This window comes from Corvus kubaryi, unplaced genomic scaffold (assembly GCF_017639235.1).
Source record: "Corvus kubaryi isolate FWS band 111438036 unplaced genomic scaffold, C.kubaryi_AGA036_p1.0 37264, whole genome shotgun sequence".
NCBI classification, from domain to species: Eukaryota; Metazoa; Chordata; class Aves; order Passeriformes; family Corvidae; genus Corvus; species Corvus kubaryi.
In genome coordinates, this window is record NW_024581079.1 from 594207 (window position 1) to 617214 (window position 23008).

The following is a 23008-nucleotide window of genomic DNA, read 5'->3' on the forward strand; positions in this document are numbered from 1 at the left end:
TGTGATACCTTCTATTTTCAAAATATCTTTGTCTGGTCTATAAAAATCATCAAGGCTCCAAGGCAGGATATGATCTAAAATGTGTCTGTGCATGTCACTCTTCCTCCCTGTGCCCCAGGTAACCACATAACCTTGAGCGTGGAATGCTTTTTATCACACAGTTATTCCCACTGGCAGTGCTCTGACTTGAGATAAGTAGTCATAATGTGTTCTTCTGATGTACAGGGTGTTCTGAATGGTCAGCAGAATGCTGTGCTGATATATAGCTTTTCTAGAACAGCACTAGGCATTGAAATGCTGGTTCAGGAAATCTGACCACAAGTTCAATTTTAGAAAGCAACTCTAAAAACAGTGCCTCCTTACACAACACGTCTGTCAATGAGTTCCAGAGTTATTTTTTTGACAAGGATAAATTGGGGGGTCTATCTTTTGCTCCTGTCACTGCTGTGAAAAGCTTTGGGAGAGAGTCAAATGTCACCTTCTGCCAAACAGTTTGCAAATGTGTAGTTCTGTCACAGAAGATATTAAGGGAATCACCCAGGATATCACAACAATTTAGTAAGCCATCTGGGAGAATATTTAACTCCCTGAGATGTGGCAATAGCTTTTAGCAGAGTAGCTGTGCTGTCACCATGGAATAGGTGTGGTGCTTTCACAGGGGAGACAGCCCCTCTGGTGAAAACATCCTACCAGACTGTAGCAGCCCCAGCCACACCTTGTCCTGTCCCTAACTTGGGCTGCCTTTGCACCTCAAAAGCTGCTCTGCTTTGTACAGCAGTGATCAGACCTGGACTCAGCAGCTTGTACTCTGCTGTAAAATCACTGAGCTACACAGGAGCTGCAGCAGCAAGGGAGCCCCTTTAGGAACCTCTCCTGTGCAAGTCAGTCCTGTCAGAAAGGTTAGCAAGAAGTGAGAAAACCAGCCACACAAGGCACACCCTTAGGTGCAGCAGACAGTATTCAGCCAAAGGTCTTGTGTAAAGTAGGTAAGTCTTGTCTAAAGTACCTGCCTTGTTCCAGGACAAGCACTGGGAATTGGTAAACTGTGTACCTGGGCTGAAAGTGCTTGTTCGACCCTGCCAGCTGCAGCTGCTCAGGAAGCATTGACTATGCTTGTGGGGACAGGCTGAGCAGGCACTAATGAATTGAGAAAAAATGGTCAGGGAAATTTCCCACTTGCAACCGTTTTGCTACAGTTTGGAGCAGCTTTACCCTTCAGCAGCCCAATATCCCTGGCAAGCAGCCTGCTTGCCACTAGATCACTCCAAATCCCTACCTGTGAGATGCTTAACCCTTACTTGCAGCAGTCCTGGGACCATCACAGTACAACTCAGCTTTTATGCTGTGGTCATCTAATCTGTTTTGCTGTCTCTCAGCTGAGAGAACAACCCCAAGAAACAGGTTTTCGTGCCTGAAGGCACCGACTCAAGATGTTGCTGCAAATCACTGCACCACCTTTACATGCTTCTGTATGGGAACGAAGAGCCAGTTGTGCCCCTAGAAAATCCTTCTGTGTCTAGTATTAAAACACACTTAAAATATGAATTCATCCTGATAAGCAATTTATAATCACGAGAAATGTCTTCACAGTCCCAGGAGCTGCATTGCCATGTCAGGGGCAGCCAAGTCAGGCTCACTGCTGTGCCTTACAGCCTGTTGGACATGAACCAGGCCAGAAAGATCAGGTCTACAGGCACAGGTAACTAATGCAGAGCCTTGACTAGTGAGTCTGAGATGCACCTGACTGGGCTTCCAAGTGCTCATGTGGCTGCAGGATACATGGGCAGGCGTGGCTCAATGGAAAGCAAACACCTGCAGAGCACTGTGGCCTTGGCAGGAGCAAGTTGTCTTTGCTTCAGTGTACTGCATCCCCCAGCAGAGCACAGGGCAGCCCTCTCACAGCCTGGGGTTACTCCAGCCCTTCATTTCCTGCAAACAACTGTAATTGTGTTAATTTAAACCAATTTTGCTGGAAGACTGTGTGGTTCTCCTAGAAAAGGAGCAGAAGATGTAAGAGTAATTTGCCTGGCAGAGCACACCTAGCTCTCACTTTAATTCACTTTGGTACCATCTAGCCTCTTTGAAGAGTCAAACACTAGAGTAACCCCAAAATTATCCATGCAAAGGATTTGTTCATAACTGTGGAATTCAGGCAGTGAATACAAAAGGCAGTTACTGCCTATATAGAGAGAGGGCTAAAAATTACAGCTTAAGTGTTTTATTTCAATTCCTGGAAGTTTCATGAAACTTGCATTACTTTCTGGGACCAAAATTGCAAAACGCTCGAAAGTCCAAGACAAGTTTTGTGGTTTAGGTTTGTTAAATTCTTCTTTCCACATCCCCTATGCCTTATTCTGAACCTCCCATCAGGAGTTTGGCATCAGGGAAGACAAAGGAGATATTTTACAAGTTCTCTGACTCTCAGGAGATGTGGCCAGTGGGGCTTTGGGGTTTGTTGTGTTTGTTTTCTTTTTTTTCTTTTCCCAACCCTTATGTCCTGGCTGCCTGATGGCAAGAATTTGCTGCAGAGCTCCAACCCCTGCCCTGCTGGCCCAGACACTACCTGGAGTAACACTTTAAACCCTGAGTAGCTCTGTAGTAGTTGGCAGACTCTTGTGGAAGAGGACTTCTGCGCAGAAGCTGTGCCCAAAAATATTTTTAAACTTTTTTTAGAAGCCTTCATTATAAATTCAGGTGTTTTAATCAGAATTGGTGTTTACTATGACACCACTGCAGTGTTTCCTCTCTGGAATTGCTGAGGTTTTTAGCTCATGGCTTGAGTTCCTAAGTTTGGGGAAGGTTGGGGAAGTTTGGCTGGTATTTTTAAATTACTTTGGTAGCTGAGAAAGTGTCTGTAGGGCCATGACAGACTCAGAGCTCCCCTTGTCATGTACAACCATGAAATGAAAGGAGGAGTTAAACCAGGGTTTGAACTGCTACAAACCATCTACATCAGGACAATATTTTGTAGAAAGGCCTCAGCCCAAAGAAACTATGGGTTAAATGCAGCCTGAATAATAATAATAATACTAACACTACTACTACTACTACTACTACTACTACTAATAGTCAAAAAGAGTTTCAGGATGTATGTATTGCAAAACTGTTACTTTCACAGACCCTAATGAATACACTCTGGCTGCACCTTTTTCTTGGTGCCCATTAATTTACAAGGGTGGTTAAGATCCTGCAAAAAGTTAGTGTCCAAAATTCCCATCAACATCAGCATGAGAAGGGACCCAGCCCACTGCCGGACCATCTCCTTGGTCCAAAACCATAACATCACAAACCACATCAAACCTGACTTACATCTAGTGACAATGCTGCCAACGCTAACCCAAAATGTGATTATAAAATAACCCCCTCCATAGTAATTAGTATGGCAGAACTGGTGAGGGAGTGATTGAGCCCCTCCACACCAGAGGGAAAGCAGGTCCTCTGCCCAGACTTTGCCATCCCATGGAATAATGCACACAGTTTACCAAAGAACCAGGTTGAGCTGATATTTTCCACAGATAATTTCACAGCAATAAGAAAATCACACTGATTAGAGCCCCATACCATTTTCTAGACAATAATATTCACATTTTCTTAATACCAACTGTGCTACTTAATTGTCAGGGAGCATAATTTTCTACAGCTAAACTGTAACCACCACAAGGCATCCACAGCATCCAACGACCTGGCAGCACCTTCTGCTGCACACTGATGGTGAAACTGGGCCAGGTCACTCACACCATCTGCTACAGAGGGGAGCCAGGCACTGGGGATTGCTCGGTGGAAGCCCCATTAGGCAGAAGACGTGCAATTTAGATGGAAGTAAATAAATTTTAAAAATAATCAGAGTGGAAAATAAAAGTCAAGGGAACTCTTCCCTCCAAATTCAAGATCTTCCAAGTCCCACAGAACAATCCCTGGATTATTAACAAAACATTATTTTTGGGTACTTGTCATTTTTACTCTGTTAGGGATTGCCAACAATAGTTGCCAACACTGAGAAACCAGCTTTGACTAGAACTGACTGGGAAATCAGAAGTAGTTTTGGTTTCACATCAGATTAAAACCGAAGTAATAAGAGGCCCAGAAAAGCAAATAGCCTGAAGCCTGTGCCTTTCAGTCAGACTGGAACCTCGGTTTGCACTACCCTGCAGAGGACACCGTAAGTCAGCACTTACTCTCCTCGTCTCTCCTGTTATCCCCTGCTCTTCTCCTGAGCAACTTTCCTATGAAGGTTAGCCCAGTGCTAACTGGCCTTTCCCTAATGTCAGGGGCAAAGCACTTGTCTTCCATGGGAATAGTGAAGTCAAACTTCACCATCTTCAGTAGCAGTAAAATTCTACTGTTCTACATCGAAAGCAAATTCAGTCAGAGCCACTTTACCACAGCTGGTGCTCAGAAAGGTTCGTCTCCAATAGCCAGACCTTGGGACAGTGGGGGCAGGCTGGAGCTGGCATGCTTGCCCATGAACTGAATGGGACCCTTTCCAGCAGCATCATCTGCTCCTGCCCATGCAGTCTCTCTCAAGCCCTTCTAATAAGAAAAAGATAACAGGCATTTTAATTTGGGCCTAACAAACTTGGCTCCTGCTTCATTTACAGTCTCTATCAAATATACAAATAGCGCATATAATGCAACTCAGTCGCTTGCCTGTCTTCCATGCCAACTCTCAGCACAGAATTAATGTTTTGATGGAATAATAAACCTCTCAAAATCTGAGCTGATAATGGACAGTCACGTTAGATGCTTAAATTATAGCAGCATAAACAGCCTTGCAATAATCAACCCTGCAACCGCCAAAATGTTTTCATTGTTCATTAACTGGAACCTTTTTTGCATTGCTAATCCTAATGAGCTGCCATTCTCATTACCATTCCAAGCACTATCTGTAGCATGTCTCTAGATTTCTTTTCCACCCAAACATACAATCTTATTCAACTGGCAGCCTGTTAATGCATTAAAAGCACAGAAATGGCTGCTTTAATGCAGCTGTAATAAATCTACAGTGCAAGCACCTTGAGGGGAAAGTTCAGTTCAGCCTTCAAGAACTTTTGCTTAAGTAGAAAAACAGAAGGTCTTTTATTGATGAGACCATACAGTAGAGTTTAAGCTCCAAATCCAAAATCCATTGAAGTTAATGTGAATCTTTCCATTGATTTCTGTACACACTGAACTGTTTTAACTCCCTCCCTTCCTCTTCTGCTCCTCTCCAAGCATGAATAAGTGAATCCCCTGCAGAGATAGTGAATTTTCTTGCAGTGAACACAAGTGATGTCTATGTAGGGAGGGCTCAGTACTCTAATGTACTGAGTTACCAATGCCATTTCCTCTACTCTAAGTTCACCATGGCAGAGGTCAAAGAGTTCAAAGCATCCAGCAATCTCAGTCCACAAGACAGGTCCTTTCTTTGCTGAATTTATGAAAATTTTGCAAAAAATTTACCCCAGACTCTGAAAAGGTGCACTTCATCTACACCCTGTTTGCGAGAAGGAGCAGCCCAGAGCCACTGGCTTATGTAGCATCCATTTTCTGTGGAGGAAAATATGCAGAAAGCATCTTCTATAGCAACAGACTCCAGTTCCAGATGTAAGCAGCTTATTTGTTAAAGGGGAGCAGAAAATAGAGACTGTCACTTCACACTCAGTTGAGCATATAAAAAAAGTCAGCAACTTGTTAATGGTGGGCAGCTCACTCACATAACCATGAGAGAAGTTTTTTGAAGGAAAAGCCAGATGTGAAACCATGACCTTCTTGTTTTTAGTTATAAGAGCCCCAAACCAGGGATGTTAACAAAGTATTAGGCATCATCATCAAGCAATTTCAGCCTTGAACCACTGATTTGTTCCAGAGAGACAGTTGTTTCCTCCAGCTGGGGAGCAGGGAATATATCTCTCTCCCCTTCTCAAAAGAGACTGTATCTGCAGAGAATACCACATATGAAGACGTGGTATGAATTGTTCAGATGGGGCATTTTCTAAGTTGTTCTCATGACAGAAAGTTTCAACATTAAAATAGCTCCAAATGGAAGTAAGAGCTCTGAGGTCTCAAACTAAGCTGAAGCAGACACACAGATAAAACATTGCATTTTCTCTTCTTCAATATAAATTCATAACCAACTAAATACTCATTCCACATTGACAAAGTATTTCCACACTGACAAAGGCTCTGAACACATTAATTAAAGAGGAGTTTTGTATTTGAAGACAGCTAAGCTGTCTTTCACAAAAACCCACATAATTTAATTTATTCCATCTGATTACTTAAAGCAGCAAGAGATGTTATACACAGGCACAGAATAATTTTTAGTTCTTGTCCTTACTTCTCTCATCTCCGTGGATCAACCAAAGTGTTTCTTTACAGTTTCCAATATAAAATTCTTGAAGCAATGCATGCATTGAATATCATACACTTGAGACACTGCCCCTGGGAAATCAAGAAGGCCCCAGGGACAGAAGGGTGAAAGGCAGATGTAGAATACACCTCTCCTAAAAAAACCTCTCAAAAATATTCTTTTCAGGCTATGACACAAGCCACTAGCTTATAAAATAGCTACTTTCAAGAAATCAATGGGCTGAACCTGGACTCAGAATCCACAATTCCAGTTACAGGAATTGTCACCCAGAAGCAGGTCAGGAAGAGCAACACTAAGGACTTCCTCCACACAGATCAGTTCCAACCTGTATAAGCCTCTTGAGTGCCAAGACTCAAGATAAATCTTTTTAAAAGAGAATTGCACTTCTAAGTTGGATAAAGAGAAAATAATTCCCATGTGTAAGTCAGTATGACTAAACCAGATGTGTCACAGAAAGTCCCATGAAAACTCACCCCAAGGTCTCACCAGCTCCCAGAGCATTGTATCAGACATTTTGACACTGAAACTATTTCAAAATTCTAAAACCCCATCCACCTATTTTAGTACTTCTCAAATATCATGGTATGAGGAAACAGCAGAAGATATTTTTCTAGAAAATTCTGTTACAGCCAAGGTCCAAAGGACTGGTGGTCACCCAGCCTCTTATACTTCTGAAGCATCCCTGCCTTTGTGCCACAATTTTAAGTTCCTTAGCACAAACTCTATAACCTAACAGATTTTTCCCTCGCTTTATCATAAAACCTCAAAAAAGCAGCAAAGCTGGTTTTGAACTAGTCAGAAGGCAGACCCTCGAGACCAGGCTAAAACTTGCATCAAAGAGAATTTCAAGCAGCCTCAAAAGCACATGCAGAGAATGGTTTATATTCTCTTCCCCAGAGATCTTTTAGCTTAAACAGGCAAGACTAAGGTCTGCCTTTGATTTGGCCAAGGCCAGACAGACATTAAACACAACTTTCAAGAATTAATGCTTATGAAATTCATTACTAGAATGTATGGAATTCTCCAAGGCCTCAAGATATTCTACAGTATGGTTCAATTTCATACCAGTTTCCATGCAGGCACAACTAATTTTATTATGCAAACTTGATAACATGTTTGTAACAGGACTAATAGAATCTTGACAGAAAATATTGCTAGTAAGTACACTTAAAAATCCTGCACAAAATGCTATCATATCCAGGCTGCACTAGACTCCTGTAGCTAGGTCGATTGAAATGAGGACAGAACTCATCCTTAGCCATGTACTCATTAAGTGACAGTTGTGTCACAGAATGGCTTGGGATGGAAGGGACCTCAAAGATCCTCTTGTTCCAGCTGCCTGCCGTGGCTGGGGAGAATCACTGCCCTGAGCTGCTGGTCACACTTCTCCTGATGCAGACCAGGACACGGGGGCTTTCTGAGCTGCAGGCACACACTGCTGGGTCGTGTCCAGCTTCTCACCCACCAACACCCCCATTTCCTCCTCCTCAGGGCTGCTCTCAGTCCATTCTCCACCCAGCTTGTAATCATGCTTGGGGTTGCCCTGACCCAGGTGCAGCACCTTGCACTTGGCCTTGCTGAACTTCATGAGGTTTGTACAGGCCCACCTCTGCAGCCTGTCCAGGTTCCTCTGGATGCCATCCCTTCCCTCCAGCATGCCAACTGCACTACACAGCTTTTTCTTTCCTTCCTTAAACCAGCTTCTTAAATGAAAACTCAGAGAACTAAAAATGCAATGGGTCCAGAGTGGAAAATCTGTGGACATTTCATCTATACTGTCAAGGGTAGACAAAGCCTAACCACACTGCCACAAAAAAACTACTCAGTGAAGCAGACGGTTCCATCTCAGTGCAATTCAGCTGATTATAGGCTTGAATAAACCCTGTAATAACAGAGTTGTATGACAAGCAGAGGGTAGGCCAGGCAGAGACTACCTTGACCTTCACTAACCGGAATCCAATAGGCAATTATCCATCCTTTTCTGCTCATCCGATGCAATCACTTAGGGAAGAGATGGGACAAGTACTGATGAGATATCTCTTACAAAATTTGACCATTAAACTCCAGGAAGCACCTACAGAAGAGGGAGGAAAATGATTCCAAATTGAGGGTGAGACAATGTGTTAGAAATAGCATTATACCACCAAAAAAAAAAAAAAAAAAAAAAAAAAACAAACCCTCATAGCTCTAAAGCCTTCTACTAGCTCCAAGATAAGTGATATGCCTGACAGACAAATGAGAGTTGAAAAGATTGCCTGATGTGGAGCAGTCTGAGATGAAAAGAATCAAAACCTCTGTTTAACAGAAGTCAGACTGATCCCTGGGTGCTCCTGTGAAAGAAATCAGACCACTCTATCACCGTATTTTCTCCCCTTCTATGCGCCAGCTACAAGTTGCACTCAGAAAAAATACTTGGCATGAGAAGAGCTTTAAAAAACCAGTAATTTAAATTCCATATTAGGAGGCTAATTTTTTGTGTTTCACAATGTGAAGTTCCATATGTTAGACTGTAATGAACCCTGAGGTAACTAATGACCGTGGAAGGCATCCTTTCTTGGAGTTGACTTTGGCTTACATGGACACTAGTGAGCTGCACAGAGCTTCAGGAGGATCCACAGATAAAAACCTTCCTACTTTACTTCAGGTAAATACAAGAGCATCAAAAGGTACCACCAGTGCTTTCCCTACTTTCCCAGTAGAGAGGAGTTACTGCTGGAACACTGCACCGTGGGTTTCCCCAGGGCACACACTGCACAGCAGGAAACATTCAGAGCTGTTCATGTGTGTTTCCATGCAGCCCTTTTCATAATCCTTGCTTTGTAAGGAACTGCTTGGAGCAACCCTTTATACAACCACTAAGACAATAGAGACATCAATTTTCAACCCTTGTTTTTGTCCACATACCTTGAAAAACAGTGGGAAGCTTGATTTTTGTCACATATTTCTGTCTAAACCTGAAAAATCTGTAGATTACATTTCACACAAGTACCACCAGGAATGCTGCTTCCATATTAAGGTACAGTTTTAGGTTGCCACGGTGCAAAGTCCGATGCTGTGGGAGCCACTCTCTAACCAGAAGTAACACATGGAGTAACACTGCTTTTTCCAACAGTTCAGTGTTTGTCCTAAGTTTCCCAGAGATTTTTCCAAGTAATTTCCTGTCAATAAGCCTGACTTTAAAAAATCCTGCCAAGCAATTAATCCAGATTTTGGATGCCCAGCATTAAGCATGTAACCATGACATACAGGAAATGGATCCTTTCTGCACTTGAACCAGCTCTCAGAAGTGAAGAGCATTCCAGGATGTTCAGTCTCAGACACTTTGGATTCAAACACCAGCTTGACTGCTGTTAATCTGCTGTCTCTGGCTCTTGCAAGCAGGCCACACTTGGCTTCCTCAGTTAAATATTTCAATTCCCAACCATATTGGAAATCCAGCCATTTTCTATGGCGTAGCAGCACAAGCAAAATTGGCAATTACACTAATGTCCTGTTTACCATAGAAACATAACCCCTAAGATCTGCAGTTGAGAAAGGAACATTTTGTCTCCCATGTGGAGATGGCAAGCATATCATTAGACAATTTACTGCTATTGACAGATCCTATATGTACTAATCTTCTGCTAAAAACACTGAAATACACACTGACAAAATAAAGGAGAAATCCTGCCAGCTCTTGAAATAGGTGTTTCATCCACATTATTTAGACAATAATTCAGATCACAGTTGGAGAGTGAACACTAATTTGTGAATTTAAGCATAGATTTCCCTTGTCATTTTATTCAGCAAAATGTTTTGTTATTGGAACTCTAGAGAGGGAAAGAAAGAAAAAAGATACAATTATTTAAATAAAATCGGGACAGAGCATGTAAAATGGGATTGCCTAAATGCAACATATGTTGTCAGCTTGGTTCTGACATATTTTGAGGCTTCTTCCTCAATAGTTCTTTAGATAGAATGGCATGACCTCATTAAAAGGGTAAACTGGGGAGGTATGACTTTTTTCTAGATATGCGAGCAGCATAACTAAAGCCTGCACACACTTTTTTTTAGCAAATAAAGTTTATAAGCTCTCCTATCCCAAACATGGAATTTCAAAGAAGAAACCAAGCACACAGTAAAACACAATGTGATACTTACTTACAAGTATTGGCAAAGGATATCTTCAGTGTCTTCACAAGCACTCAGCATTCAGTGAGATCACACAAATCTCTGCAGAAATACAGAAGCCAGAATCCAAAATATTTGCCTTCTCTACAGTTTGAAAGCATAACTCTCTCCTGTTTTTCACCATAGGAAGTGGCTTTTCAAGATGAAGTCCTCACCCAAAAAGCAAGCAGATGATGCAGATGAAGGCAGGTTTCAGTCAGTTCGAGTTCACCCCTGGGTTGACTGCTCAGAAACCACCAGCTTGTGAAGATCTTCAAGCAGCCTAATGCTCTATCCAGGAAAGTGTTCTATCCTTTGCCATCTGTATTGTATTGGTGTCTAATGTGGGGAAAGAAGAAGGAGAGTGTTAGAATAGGAATAATAAGTTATTCAAAATTACATAAGACAGTCACACGTGGAAATAGCAAAATCTCCTCTCTCCACATGGAAAAATTGCTTGGTTTTTTTCCTAATTTAAAATGCTAAAATTTAACTAACAGTTAACACAGCTATCTTTCCCAGATTTCTCTTTTGATGATATCAATTGCTACACATGACCTTCTCTAGAGTAAAAAAAGATAATTTAGCTTGCAATAAAAATCTTATAAGTATAAATTAATAAGTTATTCTTTCTCATTCCACTGAGAGAACTGAGAGGCCTTGCAGGCCAGTGAGGAGAAACTTGAATTTTGACTTAAAATTCCTCTTTCTTTTTGGCTAATCTAGTTCAGGTTACTTGCCCCCTTTTGCTGTGCTTCCTTTTTTTTTTAATTTAGGCAGAAGCAGATTCATCTGCACAGCTACCAGAAAATCTTTTTTAATTCCTACACACTCCTTATAACAAAACCACTACATCTACTATCTAGACTTTTCATGTAAGTGTTAATAGCACCAGGTGATGGTTATATGAGCAGTTCTGGGCCTACATATCCATTCTCTCTAGGTTTGAATGAATGCTAAAGTGAGCTTATAATCAGCACAGTGAGATTCAAGCCTTTCTACATTGCCCTCAGTTTGATACAGAGCCAAACAAAAAAAATCCAAGGAAAAACTGCTGGAACTCAAAAACTTGCAAAGGGTAAGAGTGCTCTTCTCACTTTCATCACTTAAGGCTACACAACGGAAGATGCACAATTTTTCACAGTGGCAGACACCACACGTGTGTTACTAGCTCAGGTACATATTCCAGCATTTAGGAAAGGCATTGAAAACTTTATGCCTATGAAAAATGTGGACTAGTAAATATACATCTTTAGGCAATGCAGACTCCAGGAAGGAGAGCAGGACTCCCATCACAGCAGCCACACGTGAATGTAACGGTACAGAGAACAGAACAGAATTCACAAATGATATTGAATTGCTTCTCATGTTTACAGCCCTGAGCACCAAGATGCCACTGAAAGCTCTTGTTAGCAAGTTGTTTGCCTTTGGAGGACTTGAGAAGGCCTTGAATTCTAATGCACAAGGATAAGGAACAAGCATTAGCTTTAGAAAGTCATGTAGTATGCCAAAAGTAGCATGCACTGACCTAAACCTTTAAGACAGGAGCATATATTTGAAGATAATCAAAGTCAATCCAGTTTACACTGAAGTTATGATGAACCCTATCAGTATCAGCCAGATAAGCAAGAATCCTTTCAAGAACAAGGGAAGCTGTATACCTCCTTGAGCACAATTTGCTCTCAAGCATTGCAAATGCAAAACATCAAAGGTGGACAAAGAACAAACTCGTAGGAAAAAAAAGATGCAAATAAATTCTATCCATCAGTCTGGAGATACTAGATTGTCTGAAATAGAGAACAGTTGTGTTCTACACAGCAATTCCTTAAAATCAACATGGAATGGACTCATACCTGGATATGGCTCAAAGTCATAATTTCTAATGGCAGAGGCTATATGAGACCGAGAAAGTTGCTTGAAGTCAATACAGTTTTCTTCCGTTAAAATCACAGTAGATTCAGATTCCTATGGAAATATGCTAGTTGGCACACCCTGGAGAACTGCAACTTCAAACACCATTGAATAAAACATACTCCACAATTTTGGTTTGCCTTTTTCCTTGCTCCCAAATGCACCTCTCACAAAGCAAGCTTTGGTCACCACACTGTGCAGTAATAGCCAAGGGGACAGCAGCTCCCACTGATTAAATACTGCTGGAAAAACATGACCAGAATGGGGAAGGGGGATTCAAAAGCAAGATGTGGAGAAAGCAGAAGCAATTTCAAGCATAACAGCAGCAGACTGCTGCTTTAGAATAGCCTCAGTGGCACAGCTGAATCACCTACAGCACCAAGTCTGGGGGCAGCTTGCGTTACTGCCCACAGAATGTGGAGGCTTCCCCAGCCAAAGGAGATGTGTGTCCTGGTTTACAGCGTGCTGGGAGGCAATGGCAAAAGGCATGCTGCCTGCTCATTTGTAGCACTAAGAAGGAACACAAGGACACAATGCCTTGCTCACCTCTGGGAGTTAAAATTACTTCCACATCAGTACCCCACATAACCAAATTCTCCCCTTTCAGCCTGATCTAGCAGCCTAATACTCAGAAATCTGTTGGTGGAATACCTCCTTGAGGGTGGCTGAGGGCTCAGCATAGAGCTCTCCCCATAATCCATGGCATTTAAAGTATTAGAAGATAATGCAACATATTTTCTTCCCATCCATTACTGTAGAGAAAAAGTGTACAGGTGTGTATTTAGGAGCCTCCAGGTAGTAGGAATGTGGATCTCAGGACGAACAAGTGGACCACAGGTTTTCAAAGAAGTAAAAATCTTTCGCATCACAAACCTATAATTACCTCTTCTAACTTAATACAAAGCTCACTCATCCATGCTCTTTCCCCTTTATATAAGTTCAAACTTGAAAAAAGGATGTCTTTGTAACTGTGTAATATTTATATAGAAAGGTTTATGTCCTTGATTAATAGGAAGATATTGTAAGACACAATAGGGACTGGTTATTTTTAAGAAACATGAAGACGAAACTGCACTTTTAGGACCTGACTTTATTAGTCCTTTGCAGGAGTTTTATAAGGCAGTGCACCTCCAATATTTGGTATCAGGGAATTCCACCTATTATATACCATACTAGAAATATAGTCCATTAGAATCACAAGAGCAATGGTTTGATCTTGCTTGAGATGAAATAACTTTACAAGTGAAGTTCTAGAGAGCTGACAAATGAAATAACTCTAAGAGCAGCTGTATTTTTGAGTTACTGTTAGTCCTGGCCTAATCCCAGTGAAATGAGGCACTGGCACAACAGCCAATCATGACAGAAGGCCTCACACAGTAAACGTTGTTCAGAGACATCCTCAAATGCATTTTCCCTGAGTTAAAACATTGCTCTCCCCCTGTCAAACAGGATGAACAAAACAAAGAGCATATAACATACCTGTAACACAGCCCAGTGCTCAGAGCTCCTTGTGGAGGCAAGCCCAGCTGGAGGGGATAGCTCTAAATACTCTCCCAAAATATAAAGGTCACCACACCTGCCAGGAGAGCACTTGTCTTTACTGAGTGGTGCTCTTCCAAGTGAATGCACAACCCCAGCCATTGTGTACAGCTGTGAACATCTCCATGACTAACAGCAGAAACAGACCCTATCACTGACAGAAAACTGCCAGCCTTCAGGCCAGCTTTTGACCACTGATGCCACCATTCAGTGACAGTGCACGGTGGCTGCTGTTTAAAAATTATGCTGGAGAGAAGATATGTACTGATGCACCTGAACTAAACATGATGAAAGCAGAGCATTTCAAACCTTATCTCCAGTTCAGAAGCTGGAGATTCAGTCTGAATTGGGCATGGAACAGTCTTCTTTTCACAATAGTTACAGCTGGCCCCAAGTCAACCGAACTCTACAGGATTTCTGGTAAAGAGATGATAATTGAATTCATTTGACATATGGAGCAAACTCTTGTCAGAACTCAGGCACCATGCAAACTTTCCCCTCTTACCCAGCCAAGGTTTTCATTGCTTCTGTTCTCAAGTTTAGACTCTCTCCCATCAGTATCTGCTCCAGTGAGTGTCCCATTAAACCATCCTGGATGTTAAAAGGACATTGTACTAAAAATCTGAAACTAGGTCTCAGATCTCAAGATGTGGCCTGACTGCACAGTGCTGCTCACGATGGTTGAAAGCATAGCCTTAAAACCCACGTATCTGCAACAGTAAGAACAGCCAAGGAACAGAACACCTGAAATCCTGAGTGCATTTAGGGGCTGCCTAATTAATCTGATATGCTAAGAATGGTAAGGACCAGGCACCCCATATGATCTGCTTCACAAACATAACTCTAATGTGGGTTGCATCTGTCAAATAATGTGATGTTAGAAAATGATACTCTAGACTGGGAAGTCTGTACTTAATTAATTACCAATAGTAATTACTTAGCAAGAATGGAATTCTTTTCCCTCTAACATATGGTTTTAGATAAGATAATTACTACTTCCAGAATCATTGGAAAAGTAGACTTCATTATCTGGAGCATAGAATTGGAGGGCTTACTTTAATGTAAGCCATATGCTGGGATGCCGAGTCATCACATGGATGCTGTGCTTGGGAAATTCTTGTCACAGTTATCCTACATTTACCCTCTAGTGAGGGTAAACCATTTAACTTCACATTTATGTTGGCTTTCTTTCCATTGTTGTTTTCCATTTTCTAAGCACACTTAAAAATTTCTAGCATTTAGGTACACATCTTATTTGAAACAAACTCCAGATCCTTCCAAAACAAAACAGTACTTAAAAGAAAATTAAAAAGCATTTCCATTTACTACAGAATACTTAGGTTCAATTGCAGCATCTGTTTTTTAAACAGAGTTCCTCATTTGTAACTGAGCTTGCCAGCTGGGCTAAATCAAGTCACAGGAGTCAGCTACCCCCTCATTTTCAGAGGACATCTCAAGTGACCCTACATGTTAAAAATTAAGAGTGTGTGTAAGTTAAAAGGAAAAATTATTCAAGTAACAAATGCCAAATGGTGTAAGCATTTCATTTCCAGACTTACAACCAGATAGTGTCCCCGGGCCATCACAGGGAGGATGCTGCAAGGTACCAAGAGCCCCCCAGGGAACTCAAATTCCCAAGGGAATGCCAGGGACCATATGCTACAGCAGAGCCTTTGAGAGGAGTTCAGGTGTGCTCTGAATGACACCCTCGAGCTTCAGATACTGTTGAAAGTTCCCTTACATAGCACTGACAGCTCAGAGTTTCCTGGTTTCCTCCCTACTCTGCTATTCAGTCGCCTGCACAGAGCTCCATTCACCACATGGATATGGGGGCATCCCTCATCTCACACAGGGGTTAACGTCTTCTTTATTTCAAACTCTGGAGGAAAACTCAGAGTTCTGTTATGCTTAAGCAAACACTTGCAAGGCTGGAGGTCATGAACGTGTCCGTTTCCCCAGTTAAAATGGATGACAGCTCAGGATTTCTCAATTTATTTTTAGGGCAGGGACAATTGATTTAACATTATGGCAAGCACCACTGGCAAAATAATTCCTAAAAAATCCAATTATGGAAGCCTTGACTAAGACATTTACGTAACTCTACCTTGTAAAGGAAGCCTCTCCCTCCCTTAACCACTGGGCCCAGGCTGCAACCTGTTGCCTGTACTACTCAGATCAGAGAGATTACTGTGAGTGCTGCCACAGAGCAGGATGCCTCCCCCATTGCCAAGCAGAGCTCCTCTCCAGAGTGTCACTGCAAAGCACAGCACACGGTTTGGAGCCTCCCAAATCAGCTTTGAGGGACACAGCTAGAGAACTGCCCCCCCTGAGCTCACGGGTCTCAAGCTCTCTAGGCAGAGCTACTGACCTCACTTGGGGCAGTAACTTGTTCAGAGCCAGCTGTGGATCTCTGGCACTCCTCTGTGCCACATCTGCTCAAGCAGCTGGACTAGATGGCCACTGTAGGTCCCTTCTGATTGAAAGGATCTATTTAACATCCATCAGCCTCCGCTGAGGTTGTACTCAAACCCTGCAGGACCTTATTCAACTTCTCTGGTTGAGCTTTAAAATCAACGTGTTTGGAAAAGAAAAGGTCCTGTTGCACTTGTACCTTTGACAGAAGAACATTTTGTTTTCAACCTAACTCAAAGTAAACTGACAGGTAAGTGAAACTGTGACATTGTACAGATCCTGATGGCCACATCCATTCAGACCACCTGACAGTTCTATGAAGTAATTAGTTTGATTTGCATAATACCTGCTCTGCAATAAATCCTTGGACCTTTACCAGCTCATTGACTTTCTTCTGTCCCTCTAACACTGCAGCCTTGTGGAATTCACTCCATGAGACTTATTTTGGAGAGGAGAAAGGAGAGAGGAGAGAGCTTGCCTCTACTCAGGGGAGTCTGAAGTAGCATGTTTGGCTTACCTACGATATTTAACCATTCAAAACCAAACTGGAATTCCTTAGGGAACATAACACAGCACTCTTGCCTCAGGCTTTTTCACCACCTTATTCCACAGGGGCATGCTTTAAAGAGTTCTTTTGGAGGCTTTGCTGACCTTTAGGTGGCCAAAGGATTCACCCTAAAACACACATTATATCATGCCCAGCACTAATCCAGGAACGTACTGAGTAGCAGCACATTCAGAGCAGCAAAGAGGATGCTTTCATCATAGCCTTTCAGCAAACAGACTGAACCTTTGCACTTCAACCAAACATCCTCAAAGATAAAATGTTTAGAAACATATTATTGTTTCTAAATGGACAATGTTGAGTTAGCTGGCATATCTGGCACAGTTGCCAAAACCCATTCCTGTTAGCTGTCTTTTGAAATGGTGAGCTCCAGATCTATTTTGGTGTGGAGGACAATACGCTTTCCTCACTTTAGCAGGTAGGAAGCAGTAACGTCAACTTTCCAAACAATGTTCAAAGTGGAAATTTAATAATCAACATGCTTCTGCTTCCTCAGGCTGTATCTCTAGACTTTGAAGTGGCGATTACTTTTGCAAAACCTCATTTTTATAGGCTTGCCAACAGATCTCCACATAGATTGCAAATTAACTAGCACAGAAAGCTGTGGCTGGGGTCCTCATTAGCACACAGTCATTTCCAGTGCTTCTCTCCAGCTTCCTAGATCATTACTTGAGCCCAAACTAAATCCAGCATCATAACTAAACTACTCTTTTAACTTGAGACCCTATAAAATTGCAGTCTAGTTTATTCTGCAATCTGTTTGTGCCTTGTGTTCTGACTGAAGCATAGGTTTGCCTTTTCTGAGACTTTGTTATTTGAATTTTGTTTTTACAACCCAAACAAAGAAAGGAGTGCAAAGTGTTTGATTTCGTTTTTCCTGGACTGAGCTTAGCTTTAGCCCTTCTTTGATTTTCAGTGTCAAATATGGCAAGACTATCCTTCAGGTTTGCAGATATTTACTGACAGATATTTACTAGAGGAAGAGGAGGGAAGAGAAAGATAAAGTGCAAATACCAAATACCTTTCTCTATGTAGGGAATCTGAATCTAGATTCCCATTTTCTAGTAGAGGAGCAATCAAAGTTTTGACTCTTTAATCTGTCTGGAACCAAACCTCAAATTAAGTCATTGGGGTGAAAAAGAACAGTCAAAAAGAAATAAGTATTTTATCAAACCCACATTTTCAGCAGCTGAACTGGAACTTGCCATCCTCCCACAGTGCCACAAACTGCTCTAACTGCTTTCAAGTTCTGATCAGCACAACTCAAAACAAGATTCAAATACCTGCCAAGGCAAGGCATTGCTGAGTCTGGGGTAGCAGTTCCAAAGGTCCCACACAGGCCTGTAGGTGCCTTTAGATTTCACATGAAACTACTCACTCTTGACAACCCACAATGTAGCAACATTCACCCTGTTTCCTCTCAAAGTTATTTAGGCTGCTGCTGTACAAAATTTTGTTCAGCTGTGATGAATTAAAAAAATTAAAACCCAACCCTAAACCAAAGAAGAAGCTGGGCTTTGATTAGTATTGAAAAGGTGCTTCCAGTCAGTCAGTGAAAACCTCTTAACTTTTGAATAGTTCATAGCAAGGCACTAGGTGTAAACCAACATGTTATGTAGTTAGAAAGCAAAAAGAGGAGCTTTTTAGAAAAAGCAGGTTTGGCCACTGGCAGAGAAATTGTTTTGCACATTTCTACTGGGGAAAACAAATGTTTGGCTTCTGCATTGACTCATTGTTGCTGCTTCCCATACTGTAGGTAGCAGGTGGAAATTGAGCCAGGCATTAAAATGCTGCCCAAGTCAGGATTTTATGCTTTCATGCAGTGTCTCAATTAATCAAAATTTTGCCATAAAATTCGAGCAGCAATGCTCAAAGCCAAGTCAAGTCATAAAATACAAGCTGATTAATTTCCCTCTAATTTGTATGATAATTAAAATTCCAACTTTTAATTCTGTTAATTGTTCTCCCACAAGGAGGTTGATTGGGCTTTGCTAATACATGCTGTGAAAATGCACTTCCCAGAGGTCTGTCTTTGTTTCCTTTAAAATGCAGTGTTTTAACATAATTATCCCTTAACTTCCATAGATAAATGTAAGCTTATCTCTGGCCTGTTTTGACACAAGTCCCTGTGTAACTTAAGCTATGTCCATAAATCAAATGCTCAAAGTCATTAGGTGTTTCATCAAAACATTGTGCCAGTGTGTGCTTCTCTGTGACTTTTAATGAGCAATTAAACTTGCAAAAGACAGAGGGGGAAAAAATCTAGAGTAAAAAATTGCACACACATTGTCTCCTGGAAGTCAAATATCTCTGAACTGGAAACAGACAAAATATGCGATACAGCAGACACCCCGCTTTCTTCTCACCTTCTGCTTTCCACAATCCCAACAAACTGCATATAAGAGCAGTCAGAGGAGAGCTGAGCAGAACTGGCACCTGCACACAACCCTGATGCTCACTGGAAAAGAAAGTTTAACTGGTAAAGCTGCAGTCAACCTGCAGCTTGTGCATCTCTGGCTGGCTATAAAATAAACTTATCCTTTATCTGATATACCTGAATGGAAAGTCTTAGCAGGCCCTTCCATGGGGTACAACAGTTATTTGAGGTACACAGACAACACCTGCCATGCTGTCTGCCATGAATTAATACATTATGGCCATTGCAAAGACGCAACAAAAAAGTCCTCTGTGTATGTGTGGTTCTGGACACATTCAAAAGTTTTTCATAACCAAGGATTGAGATGAGGCTGGTAAATCCATCGCCACTTGCACTCAGTCTTGCCTGGTTATCAGTGTCCAAGCAGACTCTTTGTTCCTCAGAGCACGAAATGACCATGTGCCTTCTGCCATTCCACGTGCCTTGGATTTCCTTTCCTTATGCTTCCCTGGCTTATACCTTTTTCTGTATAAATGGGCATCACATCACAACAACGCCACATCAAAAAACCTCCCAAAGCTGTCTGGATTTTCACTGCCAGGATAGATGATTACACTTCTGTTCACAAGGGGGGCACTGCCATGATCCCACCATTTAACCACTTTGTAAAGCCCCCTAAGTTACAACTATTAAATTCCAAACAGCACCAGCAGTGAATTTGGGGCTCAGGTGATGGATGACAGACATGGAAAAGAGGAGTCTAAGCCCTCATTCCCCTCAGGAGCAGCAGATGGCCCAGAGCTCTCCCCTGTTTTCTTAAACCACATCAGCACCACACCATCATCCTGTGTGAGAAAACGAAACATATTTCAGGCCTGAACCCCTTATCTGGAACATTTTCCATCTTCCAGAGCTATTCCTTTGACAATGAAAAAGCTATTAAGTCTCATTTTCCATAGAGAATTACACTTTCTCTAATTTACCCTCCATTTAACACACTGTGTAGGTCCCCAATATCAAACCAATGCCAAAATGTGGGCAAGGAAGTTCTGGCATACATCACCCTCTGACTCAAACCAGTACAGGAATATGCTGAGTGTCTTACACTAATCAAATAGCCCAAATCTTGGCAGATAAGACAAGAAAATCAATTGTAATTTCTTTGGCTGTTTTCTCATATATTTTCAACTTGTTAGCAGACATTTCTTTTAAGAGAGCGGTCAATGAATATTTAATGCTGGAACGTACTGCCAATTTTATCTGCCAGCTAATAAAAAAGCTGCTTGGTCATGGGTGTAAGAGAAGAGGTCTATTTCAGCCTCTGTGGCTGGCTGGCTGTAATAAGAAGGATGACAATTTTAAATTGGGAGATTAATGGATAATTTGGAATCACTGTCATTCTGACACAGCCAGTGACCTTTTCAAATTGACAGATAGCTCCATTTCACCCCAACCAGCTACAACAAGAGATTGCTTTAAACAATTGGACCTAAACGCCAGGCTTAAAGGAGGCCAGGCATAGGAATGTGGCAGGGCAGCTTATAAGTAAAATAGGCCCCCCAGAGATTAATGGAATAGTTAGGAGGGCCATCTATCCAGCAGTTCCAATTCTCAGTTTTTAGCTACTGCAGCATTAGCAAGGTAAAAGGCACTGGTGTCAGAAAGAAGAATGCTCAGTATTACTTTTACCAGCAAGAAAAACAGTACAGCTGAAACACTGAACCTTCTAGGGTCTGTCCAAAATTATATTGTGAAAAGATATGAAATAGGTGAAAGAAAACTTCTGCAGACATCTGTACCCATCCTGTGATATTGGGCAGCATTGCTTCAGCAGTAACACACAGAGCCATAAATCACTTGGGAGAAAAATAAAATAAAAAAGCCCAGAAAAACTCATTTCCTGCTAGAGCCAAGTCTTGCTCAAGAGTCCTGAAATAATGGACCTTAAAAGTAAGTTATTGCTAACAACAGAAAAACTATTTTATGCAAAGCTGTGAGAGCTATCTCTTTGTATGTTCTCTCCAAGAATCTTTCACAGTTTGATTCCCAGTGTTCAAAAGTCCAGTCTCATGACATGACTTTGGAAGGGAAGCCATGTTTATAAACAAGGAAGTGATTTGTCTCTTGACAAACTTGACATGCCATTGTGCAGTTAAATATACAATATGAGAAGAAATTGATTCAGAAGGGTAGTCTCATATTAATTTAGAATTCTATTTTTAAAACTCTTCCTGCACATAAGGCTTTGGTTTTACTTGCAGAGGTTTGCTAAATGTGGATTAGCATTTCTTTTCAGTGACAGATCAGTTGTCACACACTGTCACATAATCATTTTTCTAGGAAGATGAATGGGGTAGCACTTCAGGCCAGCAGCCCACCTTCCTAGTGATTACTGCTGGGAGAGCTACACTCCCAAATGTCTCCAGACTCTTACCCTTATTGTCCCAAATAGTTTCTGAGCAGTTATTTTAAAATACTGACAACTACTGGGCCATTTTCTAAATGCAGAATATGCCACCAAGCACTGCTCATCAGGGGAACTGAAAGCCTGTGTTGGGAACAAGGTGGAGATGTTGCAAAGCAATATGCTCAGTTTCCAGGAGATGGAAAAGCACGTGTGAGACAGATGCATGTCACCAACCATACTAATGAAAGGTCCCCCATTAACTCCAAGGTCAGCAGTTGTCATCATCTATTACAGCTAATTTCAGCTTGTGTCCCCAAATCAGGACCCAAGTCCCAAGTGCAGTACAAGATACAACTCGGGATGCCATGCAGATGACTCTGTGCACCCCAATAATCCTCATTTGGTTCAGTAGCATGGCTGAGATCCTGGAGGTAGGAGCATATTTTAGATTGTCTGAGAATGAAACAAGACAAAGTTCTTGAGAAATTCTGCTTGCTACAGCTGCACTGAGAGTGACAGACACTGTAACACACTCTGAGTGTTAAAGTAGAACAGACTATTCCATTTGGAAGGGACTGACAACGATCACATCTCATCCAACCGCCTGATCAGGACCGACCAAAAGTTGAAATTTGTTATTAAAGGCACTGTGCAAATGCCTCCTGCACACTGACAGGCGTGGGGCATTGACCACCTCTCCAGGAAGCCTGTTCTAGGGTCTGACCCCACTCTTCAGTAAAGAAATGCTTCCTTGCGTCCAGTTTGACCCTGTCCCTGCACAGCTTTGAGCCATTCCCACATGTCCTGTCACTGGATCTCAAGTAGAAGAGCTCAGTGCCTCCCTCTTCACTTCCCTTCCTCAGGAAGCTGTAGAGAGCAATAAGGTTGTCTCCTTCCCACAGGCTACTCACAGCCCCCAGTCTGTACCTGTGGCCAGCATTACCCTGCCCTGCAGAAGAAATAAGCTAAATGATCATAAGAAGGCAAAGCTGCCATAAATTACCCAAGCCTTTCTGACGGGAAAAAAGATGCCAGCAAACCTGCACTGAGATCAGCACCCACTTTTCCCAAAAATCTTCACTTATGAAATACACATAGCAGATTCTTCACTAGCTCTATAACATTTTACCTGGCACAAGTGTAAAAATTATTACATTTAGTCAAAGTGATGCACAAGAAATTCTGCAATTAAACATGCTAAATCCACTTCCATTACCCATTATTTGTGAGCACGCTGAGAAATACCAGCTAACAGACTAAAATTCTAGTAGTTTTTCTGAATTATCACAATATTTTCAA

At 41.8% G+C, this 23008-nt stretch overlaps 1 long non-coding RNA gene across 2 annotated transcripts in view; it reads right to left on the reverse strand.

The window, feature by feature from the left end:
• LOC121662868 overlaps positions 1-23008 on the reverse strand; it is a 118552-nt gene that overhangs the window by 57408 nt on the left and 38136 nt on the right. Inside the window, exon 3 of one of the 2 annotated variants that reach the window (XR_006015461.1) lies at positions 10494-10837. This is a non-coding gene — a long non-coding RNA (uncharacterized LOC121662868). Of the gene's footprint in view, positions 1-10489; positions 10838-23008 lie in introns of both variants that reach the window. The other variant, XR_006015460.1, reaches the window with a different exon arrangement.